The sequence below is a fragment of the Dipodomys spectabilis genome, unplaced genomic scaffold (assembly GCF_019054845.1).
Source record: "Dipodomys spectabilis isolate Male_0828 unplaced genomic scaffold, ASM1905484v1 ptg000095l, whole genome shotgun sequence".
Classification (NCBI taxonomy): domain Eukaryota; kingdom Metazoa; phylum Chordata; class Mammalia; order Rodentia; family Heteromyidae; genus Dipodomys; species Dipodomys spectabilis.
The window spans coordinates 16,796,160-16,818,576 of NW_024870772.1; positions in this window are offsets into that span (position 1 = coordinate 16,796,160).

The following is a 22,417-nucleotide window of genomic DNA, read 5'->3' on the forward strand; positions in this document are numbered from 1 at the left end:
GTGAACCGCAAATATATTTGAAAATGCAAATATTTTAATAATTAATTATCATTAATGTCCTCTAATCAAGGCAGACTTGTTATTTAAACAAAAAATTATCCTTCAGTACTGGAAAGTAAATAGGAAGGAATAATTCATCTCTCTCTTTTTCTTCTATATTGTGTTTTCATAAGGGAAGTGAATGTTCTGTATTTGAGGGTAAGCAAGTATGCAAATAACATCTACCTGATAATGACATGCCCTTATAAAGAATCAGTGGGCATTTAAAAGCATTTAGATTTTGGAACACACAGGTTTTAGATAGAGGATAGATGGACAGATAGATAAATAGATAGATAGACTTACATATATGCAGTGTATGTTATATAGAGAGAAAGAGAGAGGAGAGAGAGTTTTCTTTCTTTGCTTTCCTTTTTCATGGATGCCATTTCTTAACCTGAGATTTCCCAAGTGCTAGAAATGGCAAGAACTTCACACTTTTCTCCTTTTCTCATAATATTGGAAGTGGTCTTTGTCCTTTTAAGGTTACTATAACAAAATCCCAGATACTGAACAACTTGTTATTTGTTTCTCACAGTTCTGAAGACTGGCAAGTTTAATATCAGAGTGTTGACACCTGGTGGAAGCTTTCTGGCTGTATCATTCCATAGAAGTTGAGTCTGGCTTACTTCACTTAATATGATTTTTTCCTGTATGTTCTTCCCCCATGGTATAACCACTGTTATATTTGATTCTGTTGCCCTGCATCTTGTATATCCATTTTTCTAATTTGGAGAGGGGAAGGGAAATAACAAAAAGCTGAAATAAGGATACAGGTTGACTCATAATAATGAGATGCATAAGACACTATGTTGAAAAAGAACTTTACAACTTGGGGAGAAGGAAAGGTGGGGTTGGGGAAGTGAGGAGGGAAAGGGTAGTAGGGGAAAACAAAGGAGGGGAAATGTACTCATTGCCCTCTGCACAGAAGATACTGTAGATAGAATACTGCAGATACAATTTTAAAAAAAAGAAAAAAAAAAGAAGTTGAGATGTGGTGCAGAGAGTCAAGGATTGGGGAGAGCACAGGAGAAAGCAATAGTGGGATTAATTTGTTCAAAAAATATTGTAAAGGTGATAAACAGGCATATTAGAGTTACATATATAAAAACTTTTTACCCCTCACTAATTTTCTCCTGGCTACCCCACCATATTCCCCCACTCTTGCCATTAAAACATGCACCCAGGCCATAGTGACATGAATCTTCATGTGAAAGCAATGCTTATATGTTCTAATTACCTCTTACAAGTTTCACTGTCCCCATGAACATGTGAACTTTGGAAGAACCATCCAAACCAGAGTGAATAACTTACCTCGTGTTATGTAACTCCAGGTACATGGTACATGCTTGAGTACCAAGCATAAGTCTAGTAATCAGTGAGAGGTTGCCTGATGAAGAAAACTGTCCTATACTCGGCTGCGTAAATAGACTTGATTGATGGTCTGCCATTTACTTGCCTTATGTCTGCATAATTTCCCTTCTGCAAATCTTAGATTCTCATGTAAGAGAAAGCAGTCAAGCTCACAAAGGATATAAAAACCAGGCGAGACCATGAACACAGTGTTACCTCACACAATACCTGGCACACTGACATTCCTGTACCTCTCTCAGTTTCAGTTCTTAAAAAAGAAAGTATTGTAAAGGTGATGAATGGGGGAGGGGGGTTACAGTTACATAAGTGAGATAATGGATAAGTTCTGACACCAGCAATGGGGCCTTGTCAGTTCAGCTATCAAGTCATCAAACTTTGTTTCTCTCGTTCAAACGACAGCATCTCACTTTCATGCCGAGAGACTTCACGTAAAAGTGATCAGCCAGATCATTTGTACAAGAATATGTTTGCTTCAAAATCGCTATTGTTCTCTCTTCTATCTTATTTTATTTTAATAATTGATTTCCCATGCATGAGTGCCAACATTAAATATGATCTACTGGGAAAGCCACCACTACCTTTCAGAGACCGACATCGAGTATGATGTTAAATTCATTGCATCCACTGTGTTATTCGATGTTGGAAGCAATGGAAGTCATCGCGGTGACATCCTCCAAGGGTGTTATTAAATTTTCTAAACAAATCTTTTAGAAATAGATTCTAATATAGGTCACCTGGATTTGAAAAGGAAATTTGGAAAACAGAACAATTCTAGCACTATGGGAATGTCCGTATTCTTCAGGATAAGCCCATTCTTGCTGCTCCTATGTCAGCACCCATGGGTTAGAGAAATATAAACAATGCCAAACTCCCATCCCCATAGAGACCATTTAAAATGCTCTTTGCTTCAGTTTGACTTCTGGCATGAGCCAGAATTTACCTTTATTTGATTCTTTTCATATTTTGTCAGGGAAGAATAAAGAATAGAAGTATGCAGCTTAAAATGCATTTGTATTTTTATGGAGAGCTGTGTATTCAGGGATTATCACTCACACAGAGATAGTCATCAATCCTAAGTGCTCCTTTGTAGCCACAGTAACTTATTAGAGAGAAAAGAAGCATTTCTGGATTCTGAGAAATTTGCTGTTAGAAGCACTACACAGAATTTCTTTCCTTTTTTAATTTCCTGCCACCTTCTGAAAGGGAAAATGAACTAGGAATATGTTTGTTTTACCTTGCAATGGCGTGGTAATGAACAAGAACAGATACTAATCTCTAACCTGAAAATGATGTGAGTCATAATAATGTATTAATAATAATAAAATGAATATAAGTTTAAATTTAAATAAGTATAGGCTCTTGTGCCTATAATTTCATTTGTATAAAACTTCCATTTTCTTTGTGACTCAGACAACACCACAAACCTGGACATGAGCACAGAGCTTCTACCTGTCTATTCTACATTATTTCCATAAATATTTTCTTACTTAATTTAAAGCAAAAATTTAAACTTAGTTGGAATAATAATTTAAGAACTGTGAATAATAATTTGTCTGTATACAAATTTGTATATAGCACAAAAAGAAACAAGATTTTTGCTTACCTTTTATAATTTTAAAGAGTATTTTCAGCATTCAATATAGACTTAGTTTTATTTATTATGAACTTTGAGAAATGTTCAACAATTTTAATTCTCAATGAACATACATCAGATAGAAAACTAAAGCTCATTTTCAAGTTGTTTGTAAATATTTTTAAATATTTCCACATGTTTTGACTTCTAGAAATAATATGCAGGCATCTTCATGATGAGAACCATATTTTTATGATCTTTCATAATAAAAGTATTGACAGAGTGAGATCTTAGTAAATAGCTGCTTGAATCTAATTGCATAAACTTTTAATATCAAACGGGCATGTCAGTTCAGCTAAAAGCATGACCTCATGGGAAGGTTTGGTAAAGATTATAAATTACAATACATATAACTAATTAAGTAATATATACCAATACCCAGGGAAATGCAAATGAAAACTCCCATGGAGTATCACCTTGCAACTGTTAGAATGGTTGCCATCAAAAAGATGAAAAAGAAGCGTTGTGAGATTGTAGAGGAAAGGGTGTTCTTGGACACTATTTTATGAAAATACAAGTTACTGGTTACCCGGTGAGGAGAGCCACTCCAATGGCTGGCGCCTGAGCTGGGTGACTTTTCCCTGGATGGAACAGAGTCTGGCAGGTCACTTGTTAGGTTCTTGTGACCTGCTAAATGACTCGTTTTATTCCAAGGCCTGAGTTGGAGCTAGCCGCTCCTCCGAGCTTTGTCGGTATCCAAGATGGAGATCACCGGTGCTGGGGGGGGCGGGAGGGGTGGCCTTCCCTCCTCTGCTCCCAGAGAAGGAGTGAGGATGTCAGGCTTCTACTCACACCGAGTCTTGGATCCTGGGTCGTCTCTGGTCTGCAAAGTGCAGGATGAAGTTGTCAGCTCCTTGTCGGTTCTTGCTGGTGTTGAGTAGAATCCGCTTGTCGCTGCGTCTGGCTCCTTCGTCCCGGACTGTGTCTCAGGTGTGCCCCCGCGGCGGTGGTCGTCGCTGCCGATGCCCCTCAGTAGATGAATGGATCAAGAAAATGTGGTATATATACACAATGGAATTCTATGCCTCCATCAGAAAGAATGACATTGCCGCATTTGTTAGGAAATGGAAAGGCTTGGAAAAAATTATATTAAGTGAAGTAAGCCAAACCCAAAGAAACATAGGTCCATGGTTTCCCTTATTTGCAATATCTAGTATAGGTATGAGTCAAGCAGAAAAAGTCAGATAATGTGATGTTAGGAAAACGAACCCTCAAATATGTATTTTAATGTTTTTGTTTCTTTCATGCATGTGTTTCTAACGCATTTATAAGATTATTTCTTGGTTGCTTTGTATGTCCCTTCCCCACAGTGTAACCCCTGCTTTCACTATATTTGATGTCAGTATAACTTGTGGAGGAGATGGGGACAAACAAGTCGTTTAAGGATTCAGGTGGACCTGTTGCAACAATGAGAAGTACAAAATGTCATGTCAAAACCAGCTTTACAATGTCGGAGGGGGGGGGGGGGGGGAGGGGGGGTATGATTGGGTGGGGGGGGAGGGGGGAGGCTGGGAAGGGAGGTGAAGGGTAAACAAAGGAGGAGGCTGCAATGCTTGGTAAGAAATGTATGCATTATCCTGCCCATGTAATTGTAACCCCTCTGTACAGTATGTTCTCAAATAAAATAAAATAAAATTAAAAAAAAAAAAAAACAAGTTACTGTAGTCACTATAGAAAATAGTGCAGAGGTTTCTTTTAAAGGTTAAAGCTTACCATGAGGTCCAGCAATCCACTTCTTAGCATTTCCAAACAATTACAATCAGTATCTTGAGATTATTTATAGTATTATATTCATTAAAGTGTTATAGCCAAGATATGGAACAGTGACAAAACAAATGGATTTTGAAAAGTAGCCTATATACATAATAGAATACTAGAAAGCCTGGACAGGAAGGAAATTCTGTGTTTTGCAGGATAGGAAAATCAATTGTACTATGCAAAATGAGCAAGACAAAAAGCCAATAAGTAGTATGTAACTTCACTGATATGTGCCAGCCAAAAGAATTGAAACCATGAAATAAAGAGTAGAACGGTGACTGCCAAGGATGTCTGAGGAGTAAGAAATGTGGAAAATTTGGTCATAAGGTACAAAATCTTAGTTAAAGAGGATAAAAATAAGGTCTAGATATCTACTGTGCAGAATGGAGACAAGAGACTAACACCAGATTATACCCGAGAAGAAACACCGAATATATTCTCACCACAAAAGCATGTTGGTAATAGGTGTGTTAATTAACTCAATTTTATTATTTTATAATCTTCCCATATTTTATTATATTGTATACTATCTATCTATCTTCTGTCTATCTCTCTTTCCATCCATTTATCTATCTATCTATCTAATTTATATATGTATATACATTTAAAAATTATTAAGCCTTAGAATCAAAAAATCTAATAACAGATGCTGGAGGGGAGGTGGCCAGAAGAGAACCCTACTACATTGTTGGTGGGAGTGTAAACTTGTTCAACCACTTTGGAAAGCACTATGGAGGTTCCTCAAAAGACTCCACATAGATTTGTTTCTTTTGTATGTTCTTCCCTCATGGTATAACCCTTGTTGTCTCTGTATTTGATTCCAGTGCCCTGAATCTTGGATATACGTTTTTCTAATTTGGGGATGGGAAGGAAAATAACAAAATGCTGAAACAAGGGTACAGGTTGATCCATTGTAACAATGAGACATACAAGACAATATGTTGAAAATGAACTTTACAACTGGGAAAGGGGTGAATGGAGGAGTTGGGGAGGTAGGGAGGGACGGAGTAGTAGGGAAAAAACAAAGGAAGGGGTAACAATGCTCTATAGGAAATGTACTCATTACCTTACTCATGTAACTGTAACCCCTCTGTACAGTATCTTTACAATAAAAAATATTAAGCCTTAGTAATAATAATAATAATAATAATATGTAGTTAATATTTGACCAGGTTCTACTCAATTGATAGCACTTATTAATCAAGGCTTACTCATTATTTACTTTACACTGTCTCCTCTGTCTACTATATATTCAACAAATATTTACTGGATAACAACTATGTAATAGTACAGCCTTAACATGAGATGCTTAAAAGCACACACCTCTGCTCTCAGGAGATGTCATAATTACTCCCTCTGTGCTAATATATTATTCATGACTTTATTATAATATCATTATTCGATAATTCTACAATTTACAAAATTTTGACTAACAATTTCATCAAAAAACAGAGTGAAGTGGGTTAATTCTGTGGGAATCTTACTGCTTTTACCATTTAAAAAGTGGACTCATTTAAAAAACTCAAGGTGCCACAGACTAGAAAAGGCACTCAATGGAATAACTAGGTGTTTGTATAGCATCTATTTCCCTCCTTCATTTTACATCACTCCATTTGATTACAACTCTCCATTCCTTGTCACTCTCTCAACTTCCTGTGATATAAGATAATTATGAACAAGAGTAAAGTTGGGATATAAATGAGCAAACAATAGAGTACAATCTTGTTAATCCCAGGCATGATCATTCAAAATAGCATTCAAATTGAATCAACAGTTATTCCCCCGTCAAATAGATATGGTTTTCTCATTAAAATTGTTCATTTAATACAAAGCATGCATTATGAATTATTTAAAACAGAAACTAGGTCCCAGGAGTACCTTGCATTATTAAAGAGGTAAGAATAATTCCAAGAGTAGCAGTGGAACAGCTGTGTATCAGCTACAAGTGAAACCATATCTGGGAACCACTTGAGACTGTAGGATTGGGTACACAGAATAATCATTCATTCACCTTTTTTCTACAGGCAAATATCCAGGGTTACTTTTATAGCTTTGCAACCTCTTTCAGGGGAAGAACTTTCCTGCTAATTACAACAGTCAGTATTTGGTACAGAATTAAACTTTAATATCTGACAATAATAAATTGAAGAAGCCTGATCATAACTCTGATCTAATTTTTTAGTGAGAAACTTTTTATGACCTTTTTGAATGTTTAACACATGAAACTTTTCCAGTGGATATACTTGTATCTTGGAGCTCGAAGACAATGTCACTGTCACACAAAGGTTCTGAATGTTTTGAAAGCGCTGATGGTTTCTTGGTGAGATATATCTAATTGTACAGCTGTGGGCCTTCTTTGGATCCCTAGGATATAACCAAAAGACAAACTGTTTGTGGGTGAGAAATTCTTAACTATTTTCAGATTGAGTAAAAAAAAAATCCCAGGGTCAGAGATGAATTTTGAAGAGATACATTTTTTGTTCTGTAATATAGCTAGCTACTTCGGTTTGATGCTCAGAGGAACTCAAATGTTTTGTTTCCAAGCCTAATGCAATTTTAATGTTTTAAGAATCCGAGTGTTTATTTTGTTGGACTCTGAGTTAGCCTTTCTAAAGAAGCACATCTTTTGAGTTCTCCCCTGAATCTCCCATATTTTGGTTAATACAATTGTGCACTTATGTACACTGGATACTACTTCGGAGTGTATACTTACATATTTTTAAACTAATTCTAGCTTCTACATATAAGAGAAAACATACATCCTTTGTCTCTCTGCGCTTGACCTAATTCACTTAAAATGATTTATTTCCAGATCCTTCCATTTCTTGGCAAATGATGCAATATTCTTACTAATGAATGAGTAAAATTCCATCATATATTTATACCACATTTTCTTGACCCATTTGTTCACTGAGAGGCATCTGGGCTGATTTCTTACCTGGCTATGGTGAACAGTGCTGCAATGAACATGGTATTTCTAGCAACCTTATCATATCCTAGTGTGTAATCTTTGGAATAAATGCACCCCAAAAAACACAGGAAATGGGTACTTGAAAGAGGAGGTAGGACCAAGGAGAGGAGGGTGGACGAAGGAAGAGAAAAAGGAGGAAAATACAGTCATAAAATTCAATGCATATTCCTCAAAATTAGAAAATTGAGAGATGGAGTAGATTTGGGAGGGGTGGGATAAAATGACGAAAGGGTGACCTGATCAAAATCCATTGTATTGATATACTATTTTGCTGAAAGGCAACTACTTAAAGTAAAAATAAAATAAAACAGAAATGGAACCAGTTACTTGATGGCTCATACCTGTGGGCCTAGATTATCAGAAGGTGGAGGTCAGATGATAAATGCCAATCTGATAGAAAACATTTCAAAACCTTCTTCTCAACACTTCACTGGGAGGAGTCATCCCGAACTACATGGGAAGCTGAAAATGAAAAGATGGCATTTAAGGCCAGTATAGGCAGAAAATGTCATGAGACTCTATCTCCATGCCCTTGGCATGCCCTGTTAACTAGGAAGTACGGAAACCAACAAACTAGAGGGATGGGTCAGCATAAAAGCCCAGCATGAGGCTATGAATTCAAACTTCAATGCTAACAAACCAAACCAAACAAACAAACAAAAAAAAAAGAACTTGAAGATTGGACCAGATATGAAGAAGACACTTTGGGGGGATAAAAAAAATAACTAAAGCGAAAAGAAAAAGGAAAAGGCCGAAATAATAGATTGTCGGCTTCTAAGCGTGAAGCTCTGAGTTCAAATCCATCACCAAAAATAAATAAATAAATATACTTGAGAATTAACCGAATGAGGCGTGTAATGAAAGAACAGACCAGTATTGTTCAAAACGTTAACTGTGTCGCCTCAATATGAAAGGGAATCTTGTTCTAGTCAGAGTCCCTAGGGGTACAGATGGCGTCTCTCTTTTAAAATCATTAAACAAGCCAAGGGCTGACAGTACAGTGTGCACGGCGGGAGCTATCGCCATCAGGGCACGGATTGACTGTAAGATTCCCCCTCTGCTCTAGGAAGTGTAACTGTTGAAAACAATTATTCCCCACTGTGCTACAAGTTGTGTCAATATGACAATTCATTTGGGAGATTTGTAAATCATTAGAAAAGGTTTGCAGTATTTTATTCCCCTGAGGACCATAATATGCTATATCGCCATGGTGATTTATGACTCCTCCTCAATTTTCTTGGAATAGAGAAACCATGAGTGGCTTAAGATCTTCTCCTCTTTAAATTAACCAGCATAAGTATCTCTACAGGATCCATTTACAACACAGAGAGGGGTAGATTTGAAGGTTAAATCACCAAAAAGCATACCAGAGCAGAATCTGTCTTAGTAATAATTCACATAATGAAAATATGATTTTTTTGGAAAGCCAATTCTACTGATAGAAGAGGTATAAAGTTTTCTAAAAAATTATAACTTATTAAGAGAGATACTTCCAACAAACACTTTCATTAACTCATTTGTGTACAATTTCCACCTTTCAGATTGAGCCCCTGCACTAAAACTTAAGCCCCAAACCCCTTATGCGTTTTCCTTACTCTGTCACATGGAATCTATCAAACTACAGTCAAATTAATAATAATAATATTAATGATACAGCAATAAGAAGGCCCTGCAAGCATACAAGAAGCCTGTCTCTCTCCCAGATTTTCTCTTTGAGCAGAACTAATGTTATTCACATACTATCTCCTAAACACTTGTTTGTACCAGACAGCCCAGTGTAATCCTCTATCCTCAAATATATGTCAAAATCCCAAAGAAGTGGAGAGTTGGCTGAAATTTCCCTGGGAAGAGCCTGATGATGCTCACTATGTAACTACCTTCAAGAAAACATCATGGTACCTTTTTGTCCCACTCTGTCCAGGGAGAGTTCCCTTCTCCCTCAACAGCAAACAATTGCACGGCAGTACCTATTAACCTTCTGGCTTTTTCTGCCTGCTTTGGCCCTTCCTATATAATATCTAGAGAGAGTGGCTCTACAGTTAGTGCTATTCTTCCCAGCACAGCTTTTCCCATGTGACTTATCTATGACTTTTGACTATCCCCCATCGAATGGGAAATAGATCACTTTCACTGCAGGAAAACCAACTGGGAAAAGTTTCCAGTCTTACCACATCCATCCATCTTTTTGTCCTCCTGAGTTTAGAGCAGCACTTGGTGTTTATGAGATACTTAATGACTCAAAGGACAAGCTAGGCATCTTCTCAATGGTTTTAAACACTTTCATAAGATGGTGTGGTGAGCTTGCTTTCCAGAGTTCCACAATCAATGTGGAGCCATTTGAGTGGAAGCTCTCTAGAAGCGACTTTTGAATGAACATAAGGAAACTCTGCCACTGTTTAAAACACAGCAACTTACCTGCAAAGGTAAATGCACCTGTCACTGGGTGTAATTAAGTAGAAAATACAGACCAAGTTGGTGGTGAGGTTATACAGGAATATATGCGTTCAGATTAGTTTCTACCAGAGAGTCTTTTTTCTCTCTCATTTTTCCTAGATTCATTAGGAAACTGTCAAGCATGAAATGATGAGTTTTGGATTCTGCTTTTTAGGAATGGATGATGAACTTGCTTTCCATGTGACAGAAAAAGGGCACAAGGAGACCAAGAAGTTGGAGAATATCAATCTTCCTTGTTGACTTCTTTCATGCACCACACTTGACCAGCTAAGTCCCTTTATATGGAGTTGAACCATCCACAGAGAGAAGGTTCTTGGCTTCTTGTCATCTGAATCCCTAACTGAGATCAGCTTCTGTAGGTTGTGAGGTTGGGTTTGGGTTTTCTGAATAAACTTGGAACTTTTGGGCCTTTCTCATCTTCAAGATTTTGCTTCCTTCTTCAAGTTCACCATTATTTCTGATTCCTACCACTCTCTTCCCCATCTTCTTCACATGTCCTGAGTTCCTTACAATAAAACACTTCACCCTTGCATTCCAAGATTCAGAATCTTACCAACACTGTCAACTGTAGTTTGTCAACTGTAGATTCTGAGCTTTGGTTCAGTTCACCTTATATTCTGGGAAAGACTGAGGCATCAATTAAGAAATTGGCTCCATTTCACCAACTACGAAATCAGCATCAGCAGAAACATACTCTGTACTGATTTGCTCTACCAGATCCACAATCATTATGCTTATTTTTTTTTTTTTAGCTTTAAGCCAAATAACCGTGGCTGGCAGAGCCAAAAAAGGTTGCTTTGAGAGATCTTTTTTAATTGTAAAATATCCTTCAATGCTAAATAGTTACACATATCTGTCAAGAGGTTTCACTCAGCCATTCAAAGCTTTGCCATCTGAACTCAAAATGCAGAAGAACCCATGTCGAGGACAAAAAAAAAAAATCATCGTATTACAATCCTCCAGATTATGGGGCAGACAGGTGGGAAGGAGAGATGACAGCAGTGTTGGTGGCCCCTTGTCACCCTGTGTTTGCAGGGTCACACACAAATGTAATTAAGGGGCTGTGCTGGTATGCCTCTGGTCTCAAGGTTAATTATCCACAGGAAAATGACACCTTCAGGTGTCCTGTATCATAACAGCACTTGCAGGGAGAAGCAGGATTTTAAATTGACAGCACTGACACAGCCAGACAGTATAGTTAAGTCCAACAGAGGTGAAAACAAAGACTGACATAGGTTACTGCACTGCCGATGAGAGGCAGAAAGGACACATCCATCCTGCCTCGGGTAGAAATAATGTTTCAACAGAACAAAAAAAAAACTCACCTCTGATGTTTTCCTGGCAGGTGTGAGGTCCTTCGTGGCTGGAGATGGAAAGCTGAGCTCTCTGTGCTGCCCCTTCCACTCCATCCCACCAAACGCTGCCATTCCCCAGCCTGGTGCTTACCCCAAAATATATACCCTGCGCCTATCTCAGACTCATGAACTCCCTCCTAGCCAGAACGTCGGCATGCTTATTGGGTACTATCACATTTTTGGGTGCTTCTCTTCTCAAAAGTTTACTGTATTCTCATTTAAGACCATGTTTTAAATCATTTTTTGCAATTAATCTATGCCCAGGTCAGTCTGCTGTGGAATTGTGTATACCCACGCAAACCTCAAAGAGGGTCACAAAGGATGAGAATCTTGGGCCTGCAGTATAGAAGAACCCTGGGTTTCTCACCCAGGACCTCCGCTATATGGGCAAGGTATGTTGAAGGGTAGAAGGTTAGTGGTGCTCAGTCACCCAGCACAGAGCCCTACTTAGGCCTTTCTGAATGTGGTATGCCTAGTTCTCTCCCCAACCAAATCCCCTCTGCTAGCAATTTGTAAACAACTCAGCTCTGCCTGCATAATATGTGAACAGGCGATGCCAGTGCCACACTGTGCCCTGCCCTGTTCTCAGCCAATTGCACCTGCTGCCCAGGGCTCTGGCTGCCACTGCTGCTACTGCTATTATGCGCTGCTGACGCCTGCCCTGCTGCTTGCGGGGCTGGCGGCACATCGTCAGTGCGGAGAGGAATGTTTATTAGTTTTAATTGGTGGACGCGGCTGGACAGTGACATTTGGGAAGTATTGTGTGTCAGTCACCCTGCACCAGGTGCCGGCTGCGATGGCAGATGTATGTGAATCCACTTAGAATACAACCTACAGATTATTGTCTTTCCAGAAAACTACAGCTGCTATGTGTTCCTCTCCTACCTGTGGGAGCACACTGTTTTAGTTCTTCCTGAGTTCCAATGCTTTTTCTAAGTTTTACTGATTTTGGAATTACATGGACCTCACTATAAAAACAAACTCGTCTCCTTTCTCCAAAAGAAAAAAAAATACTCATACCTGTATGGTCTAGAAATATCAGCGCTTTTCTTTGCTGTATCACCCAAGCATCTCTATGGCTTTACTGTCAATATTCCCTATGTTCCAGAAACTCCTGTGTCCTACGTGATGATGTACTGGATATCTACTTTGCAAACACACACACAAATAAAATGTTTGACTCTCAAATTCTGCTCTTACTCAACTTGATATAACTAACCGCTCATGGCAAGGAATCCTCACAGCTACATAACTTTTCAAACATGAAGATTACATTCTCACATATTTATTTACTCCTGAGCTTGGTGTTGACCCTTTGCTCCCTTCTGTCCCTAGCACATAGTCATGGAAAATGAGAGTAAAAGCAGCAATGCTGGCATGAGTTGTCAAATCTCTATTTCATGCATGAGTCCTGAGCTGTGGGACAAAATCACACACATACACACACACACACACACACACACACACACACACACACACACACATACACACACACACACACACACACACACACACACACACACACACACACACACACACACAACACCTAACCTCAGGAAACAATTTTACAGGATTCTTTCCTTCACTTCAACTCGTTAGCAAACCTTTGGCTTCATTAACCCATCGGAAGCTGAGAATTTGGCTTGAAATTGTTGCTTTATGCTTTAGAAATGGTGGTGTATGTCACATATAGCTTCTGCTTGTTTATACATTTATATCAACCTCAGCTGCTGCGTGAATGAGCTAAGCAAGTGCTTAGTGGTTTCCAAAAAGCACAAATCGAAGAACCGTAAAACGTTCCTGCCACCTAGCGGTGAAATGAAAGCTGAAATCATTGGGAAATGTTGCCAAAGACCAGTGAGATCAACTTGTTAAACGTGGGCTTCGATCTAAAAAGAAACAATTAAAATATATACCCTGGGTCCTCGAGTATAATAATTAAAAGAGACTTAAAAGTGATGGTCTAATGAGTCCAGATATTTGGACAGTGAACAGCTAAACTCAATGTCCTATGCTAATAACTAATTATGGTGCTCTGAATTGTTGATGTAGAAAACAAAGTGACCCAAGCAAATAAAATCACTATCAGATTTCTTCTCCAGATTCTCAAGGTCTGTAAGAACCATCTGTTGTTTGGATATCTACTGTTCCGAAGTAGTGAGAGGGCATAGCGTTCAATTATTTGTGGAATGAAGATTATCTCTAAGACACATACAGCTCTTGTCATAGCATGGAGGCCGCAGAGGCACAGAAGGGGACACAATTCCTGACACAGGAGGAGTCAAAGCGTTAGGGGACTCACACATGACACTTTTATAACGACCAGACTGCAAACTGTGTCCAGATGGTTTTCAATGATGACAACACAATACTGAAAAATCAGTTATTAAATTTCCTCTAAGTCACTGCTGTTTTTGCTTTCATAGCCTATGAGCCATAGTGGAAGCCTCCTGTGTATGAGAAGTCAGTCTCTCAGATGACAACAGAACCGGAGTAAGAGTGAGGGCTCTGTAAGGATCCTGAGAGATCTCTACATAGCATGGATCCTCCAGCATGCTCAGCATTTAGCAGTGTGAAGAGGTTTAGATAATGCTAAAGGTGTAGAAATTGCAGAATCAAATATTTCTCCCTCTCTAAAAATGTAAAATAAGATAACAAAACCTATGCATAATTTATGGCTGCCCTAGGATAGTCTTAAATTATGCAGTCCACACATCCAGAAAAAGTTGCTTAATATATTCCTTAGTTGCTTTCTGACACTAATCACCCCCCCCCCCATTTCTCTCTCTTTGTCTCTGTCTCTCTGTCTCTTTCCCTCAGACAAGTCAGAGAAGCATGTCTGTGTCTACCATGTAAAAAACATTTATTTCTAAAGCAAATACACCAGTGAGCAGAGAAGCACAAAAGGCATTTTCTAACTAAATGCTTCTTTTATCAACTCAGTGGTCTTCCCTGTTCAGAGCGCTTCTCAAACGTTCATAATGGGATTAAAAGCACTCTCAATAAAGTTCATTACCTTAGTGGTCCTTCCCATCTTCATGTGAAATTAACTGTGTCTCCTATATGTACATCTACTTATGGTAGTAATTTAATGGCAATAACATCTATATCTAAAAGGGTTATTTTCCCCTTGGATCTGCTTCCCACTTAGAAATCTTTTCATGCTGCCTAGAATTAAAGGGAAAAAAACACTCAGATATGCTGTTTTCCTTCTGTTTCAGGGAAATAAGGAAAAGCAACAAAGGAAGAGAATCAAAGAATTTTTAAAGCTATGCTGGTACAAAAGAATGATGCTACAGATACATACTTCACATGTCTAATGGGAGAGTAGCAGGAATGGATACAAATTTGATTTTAAGAGATCATTTCGTCTCTTAAAAAATCATTTTCAGTCTTCCATCTTCTATTCTTTCCTTTTCATTCCTATAGCCCCCAACTTACCACATCACACACAGCCTTGCCCCATTCTCTTTATTTTAGGAAATCATACTGATCGCTCTTTTTTTCATATACTTTCTAGCTAGCTATTCTTATCCCATCTTAGAAAGGGGCTGTGTCACAAATGTTCATTTTCTCTCCTTTTATGGATAAAACAGTGCTTTTCTTAAAAATAAAATTACCTTCTCATAACTCCAGAGAGATTGATTACCTGCTGGGCTCCAGTACTAAAGCCCAACTTGCCATACTCATTATCATCTTATTAAAATTCACCAAATCAAAGGTGGGAATGTGACCTTAGTCCTGCCAAAGAAATAGAAAGTATACATGTGTGTAGGGAGGGATTCAGAAACAGAAGACTCTGTAGTCCTAAGACTCATGCTAGTAATAAACCTTCATACATTGAAACGCAGTTCTCAAGATGTATCTCTCAATACTGACTGAGCCAACTTCTATCTCGGAAGTAAAGCAACCTTTAAGCACTTGGATCTGTGATGAGATTGTACCAAGAAGTTCAGATGTGCTAGAATCCCAGACTTTCATACAACAATGGCTCAGAATTTTGATGTTCTTGGACCAAATAATTCCTAACCTGTTCCCATTCTCGGTGACATGAAAAGACTAAGCTGACTCCAGAATCTGTTCTCTTCTAAGAAGAACAGTAGCTTTGCTACAATAGTATGAAGAATCATTATCAGTGCATTTGATCTTTCCTTCCTAATATGAAGACATTTATTCATTCCAATGATGTTATTGCTAATACTTTCAAAATCCACCTTTTATAATATATTCCACATTCATTACTTTAATTCAGTCCTTCCCTGATAATTTTTCTCTGAGATTACTATTAAGGTTTCATATCTCTTCCATTTCAAATAAAGTATTTTAATCCGCCACTCTGTTACCTTGTAAATTTTGTATAAAACAGATCCAACTTATGCTTAATATGCACCTAAGAATGCATTTTTAATATTCATGCTAAAAATTGTGGGATATAGGCATATTCTGCTTTACTTGTGCTTAGAAGTCTAACCTTTTCTTTTGAATTATCTTGTCTTTAGCTTCTATAAAATATATATAGAGAGAGAGAGAGAACATATCAAACAATATTGAAATAATTATACAGCACCAATATTATTTGTTGCTTCAAGGTTTTTTGTAAGCCACTTTCTTCTATCTATAATGCCTTTCTGCATAATCAATACAACTTCTTATTTGCATCCCTAAGAACTCTGTGAACAGGTATGTGAAAAGACTGCTGTTCCGAAGTTGTTGACATTGTTGTTGTGAGTTATCTTCCTCCTCCCACATCATGAAGGAATAATCACTAACTGTACTGAGCACATTGCATTGTCATTATTTTGTGTATTGGATTCACTACAACTGGAACTTTTTGAGGTTATGAAACTTAAGTTTACCAATACTTCATAAGGTGTCTGATACAGAGAGGACTCTTATTAAACACTTTCTGAGAAATGACTGCATCTAAATAAACGCTGTCAAACTTTGAAAAGAATCCTAAAAGTCACAGAGCTAGTTAGTGGTACAAATGCAGGGAGAATTGAGATCTCCTGATTCCCAGTCTTATTATCTTTCTATTACAAAGATACGGTGTTGGAATTAGTTTACTCTGGACCCTAGTGGTTATAACTTGGAACTGTCATTTAAGACAAATAGCTTTTTCTAAGAGCTTTACTCCAGCCCTATAGCTAAAATTGCCCAAGGAAATAGTCTTAACCTTCCTATCATCCTCTTTCTTATTTACAAAATAGGAGTAATAGAATTACTCATCTCTTCCTGAAGAGAAAATGATTAATGAAAGGACCTGTGAAACCAGTATCTATGAAAATGATTAAAGTCAAGGCCAGGACTCAAAAGCAGTGTCCCTTTGCCCTTTTTTGGTTTGCAAATATCCTTTCATGTATTTATTGAGCACGAGAACAGCAATAGCAACAGAACTCTGAGTAGACTGCATTTTCCAATCTTCACTATTTGAGAGATGAACATGAAGCAAAGGGAACAGTAAGCATCTTCTATCCTCACCTTTCTGTGTTGAAAATATATTTCAATATGTTTCTCTTTCAATATGTGTTTATGTATAAGGCTATTACCCCCCGACATTTTGTTTTGATGTATTTGATGAACTCTAAGCAGAACTCCAAAATACTATGCCTTTATTTTCTATCTATATTACAGGAGAAAGACACACACACATATAAATTATATATATAATATATCCCCCTCTGGGGTTAGGGGAATATTGTAAAAATTGGGATGAAGTGAAATGTGAGTTGCCTTTCAATTTTAAGTACCAGAAGAATAAACATTATATTGTCATAATTTTAATTGTCTATATAAATTATTTCTTATCATTAGATCTCTCCTCAAGTATTACCTTCTCTATGAGACCTTTCTTAACACTCCAATTTAAAATGGGCAACCCACTCCACACCCTACACCTACACCGTAGAGTGCACGTGGGCACTCGCGCGCATACACACACACACACACACACACACACACACACACACACACACACGCACACACACTAGATTCGTACCCACTTCCTTATAATTACTGTATCTCATTACTAGATGGTAAATCTGTAATTTTGTTTGTTGAGTACCTACTTTTCTTTTCAACCAGGTGTAAGTAACCAAAGGTGGTAGTTTGTTTGGTCTATTATATGTATCCATGCTGTTGTATTTTTCCTTGCTTGATGATGACCCTTAGACTATCATTAGCAAGGAGAAGGTGCTGAAAACATCTGCTCAAATAATAAACAATAGAGATCATTGGCATTTAGAGTCTGGTTAAACAATACTTGTTTTCTGTGGCTTCCGATAAATTTTCTTCACCTAGCACTCCATTTCTTTATAACACACCATAGCCAATTTCTGTCTGTTTCCTTCAGTGGTCATTCTCTTACTGCTTTTAGTATTTTCAGTTGGTACAAGTTAGCTAATAGTAAGAATTTCAATTATGATATCCTAATAACCATTGTGGATCTAGAAATTCAGTCAAGTACATCCCTGAAACTATAGTTTCTGCATCTTACATATAGGAATATACAGTTAATAAAAAGATCAAGGAAAATTAATGGTTTTGCATTGTAACCTACTGATTTTTAAATATGTATTTATTCTCTGAGATATAAAACATGATAATACAAATGAAAAGAATATAATGTTCTCCTGTAATATAAACTATTCTTCCACTCCTGTACTAATGCTGTGTGTTTCTGGATTCTGAGAGCCACTATAGGATGATAAGAGGAAAGTCTGTTTCTAAGACAACAGCATTTTTTAATGTCCTTTGCTCTAGTGAATGTTTCTATTACTTTGAGGATCATCTAGAATTTTGTAGGAAATAAAACTGTAAATTAACCAGATAGTTAAGTTTATTTTCCAAGGACTATAAAAAATTATATATATATATATATATATATTATTTTCTAGGTTGAAAATAGTACTGTGATTTTGTAGCAATTTATATTGAGCCACCATGACAAAGAAGCAAAATGCAAATGTATAAAAATAAACCCCATCTTAATTGAAGAAATGACCTCTCATGAAAATTTATTTTAAAGAGGAGATGAAATGTGACTCAAATGGTAGAGCATAAGCCTTTGGTGAAAGACACTGAGTTCAAGCCCCAATGCTAACACCAAGAAAAATAATAATAATTTCAAGGAAACATACAGTAAATTGAGGCACTGAATATTTCACCATTTGTCCCAAAAATACTGCATGCTGACATTAGCACAAAGTTCTCTTTCAGTATAAAAATATTAAAGTCATCATTATATTAATTACAATTTGGATCTCATTAATGTTATTACCAGAACATGTGTTATTTAAAATTATTTTAAGCAGATTTCCTTATGTGAAAGTGTAAAAGACAAAGAGAAAGCATATTGGTTGATTTTTTTTTGTAAATTAAGAATGGTTTATATTCTTTAAAAGTAGGTTTCAGAAAGCATACTTATGTGAGAAATTAAAACATATTTTTTATCCACCTTCCCTTTTTGAATTTGTGAACATGTTAAAGATTATATTTTCAAAGACTTTTGTTTTGTTTTTGCTTTGGAAAATACTCCAGCCCAAAAGTGCTACAAGGGAGAACAGAATCAATTATAATGAGTTTAATCATTAATTGTTGAAGACATGCTAAAAATAGAAGAGAAAAATGTAACAATGATAATTCAATATTGTGACAAATGTTGAAGAGGAGATACAATGTCCTAAACACGTTGGAAATGTGAATGTATGATCCTGTACTTTAAAGCCATGCTTCATGGTAGTCTGCTTTACAACAAGGGATATAATACATATTAAGAGAAAAGTAGATATAATTAGATCAGAGTTCTGTATCATTCATCATTTATTTCAGTAAGATCAAGAATATATTAGTCAGATAAAAATTCACTTTATTTTGGAATTATTTTCCACAGAAGTTTCAGGAAGAGTAGTTTACTCTACCATATTGCCATGATACTGCCATGCCAAGCTGGACTTCTCCCACTCTGTTCATAATCCTTCAGCCACCTTTCAACATATGACATTGCTGTCGCACTCAAGCCTGTTTGGCTTATTTGAGGAATAAGATTTCATTAAACACTGCCTCACCAGAACAGTGCATATTAAAACCCTATGTGATCCAAGCTCTACTAAGGCTTTAAAATACATAGGCATCTCATCAAGCTAAGCTATCTATATAAGCTGTGTCTCATGTCTGTTTGCCTTTTGAGAATTTACAAGTAGGTTTTCCTCTAAATTTGTTATTTTATGTTGCCAAAAAGAAAATTAGACATCTTTGAGGAAAACAGTCAAACTGAATTTGCTTGCCTACTATTTTCAAAATTAAATGACACATTTCATCTATAATGTTTTATGCTTTTCAGGTTCTGTGAATCTGAAAAGTCAATCACTCTTTGTTTGATAATGTGTTCATTCCCTTTAAACAATTTCTATCCATTAGGCTGTCAGTTTTTCTCGATTAAAATACATTTTATAATTGAATTACTCTGGTTTAAATTAATATGCTCTGTATACCCAATTATCTAGTTATTGAAAAAATACTTTCTGCATCAATGTTAAGTGTTTTAACCATATTGAAAAAAAAAGCCACAGAATATAAATAGATACTGCTTTTTGTATTGTGAATAATTTATGAACATGGCCTCAATGAACTTCCATAACATTAAATGGCAGTGTTAGGTCTCTAAAGTGATAGTGCTAAATTCTAGCTCTTCATGCTTAACCATTAATAATAGAAAGGCAAAATAGAGAGTAAGGAGATTGTGGCCACACCTACTCTGAATTCCAAGGCTGAGAAGGGAGGGTAGTTTGACACTCTATTAGAGTGATTAACCTCACACATTGCAGCTTAATTATGTTCTGTCCTAAAATTGTTGGTAAGTTCTACATACACTAATTTGATTGGAAAAGCAAAAAGTCAGACAATCAGATCTGCTTATCACATCTCCTAATGTCATGCGTGTCACCACGATGAAATGAAAGACAGGCAAACTACTAATAGATCCATAAGTGCTTTGACTTTCAGAATGCATGAGCAGGGCAGATAGTACATATTATTTGTTTTACTTCCTTCATTTGTAGGTGGGGATGGGTTACCACTAAGGTCAGATAATGTTTTCAAAACAGCAGAGTTATTTTGAAGCATATAGATAGAAAGAAAGAAAGATAGATAGATAGATAGACAGACAGACAGACAGACAGACAGACAGACAGACAGTCCAGGAGTATTACAGAGGTAATACTATTAGATGCTAAGTAATCCTATTGTGAAGCACTCTGGAGTTGAAAATTTGATTAAAAATCTGGAGTTCTTACAGAAATTTTGTAATTCACCAGAATTATACCAGCAGTACAAGTAGAATGTACTTCCTAGTTCTTCAATATCTGAGAAGTGAATATGAAGCAAAGAGGTTATGAAACATCTTCTAAACAGACCTTTGTATGTTAAAAATAGAACTCAAGATATTTCTATTTCAATGTGTGTTATACATAGGTGTTATGACTTCTATTTTGTTTTAATGCACATGATTTATTTTATCTGTATACTCTAAAATTCTCTACATTTATATTTTATCTAGTATATAGCAGTGTGGTGAAGAGGATCTTAAGGGAAAATCATAATAATTAGAATAAACTGAAATGTAGTTTTTTGATTTGAATATGGGGATAAATGAATATATTGGTGATATGTCCAAACTTCATTAAAATATTCATATTTAAAACAATAGGCTCATTTCACTCAGTTTGACAAAGAATAAGTTTTAGGGTATGTCTACAAAGTCAACTATTCTTACATAATTTCATTCCATTGCAATATTCTCAGCTATAAGATAGTTACAAACTTCAATTGCAACCAAAATGCAAACCCTACTATTTGGTGGTTATAATAGCTTTATGACAATGAGAATCTTCATAACTCGAAACAATAAAACAGAATTTATTGTATTTTTCCCTGATCCATATAAATATAATATAAAACTATGGCTAGATGCCAGTGGTTCCTACCTGTAATCCTAGTTACTTATGAAGCTGAAATCTGAGGATTGCAGTTCAAAGTCAGCCTGTGGGGACACCATGAGACACTTATCTCTAAGTGAAGCCTGAAGTGGAGCTATGGTTCACATGGTAGAGCACTAGTCTTGAGCAAAATTCTTCAAGGACAATGAGTGGCTCCCAGGTTCTGAGTTTTAGCTCCAGGACTGGCATGGAAAGGAAAGGAAAGGCAGAGAAAAGAAAAGAAAGAAAAGACAAGTAAAAAAGAGAAGAGAAGGGAAGTAACAGAAAGGATAGGGAAGGGAAGAGGAGAGAAGGGAAGAAAGGGAAAGCAGAAAAGGAGGAAGTAAGGAAGGCAAAGAAGGAGGGAAGATGGGAGGGAGGAAGAAGGGAAGAAGGAAAGGGCCTAGATACTCATTTCTACTTTTCATGCTCTTGACCACAGTGTTCAGTGAAAATTCTAGCTGAGTTATCTCCTCAAGTTCCTCCTAACTCTTTTCCTCAATAATATTAACTCTTTGAACCTCGCAATCTGTTTGTTCTCTTTCACAAGAAGACTGTTTCATAGAATAATAGTGGAATAGAATCCATTCCTATGGGAAGGGATGGGAAGGGGAAACAAAGAGGAGACAACAATACTTGATAAGAAATGTACTCGTTATCTTGCCCATGTAATTGTAACTCCTCTGTATGGTATTCTCACAACAAAAAATAAAATAAAATAAAATAGAAATCCATTCCTGTCTGACTCACCAACTGGCCCACTTCTTTCATGGAGATGAACACTCTTCTTTCAACCCCCAAGTAGACGATTTCCTTTTCTAGGAAATCTTCCCTACTGCTAGGGGTGTATTAGAGATTG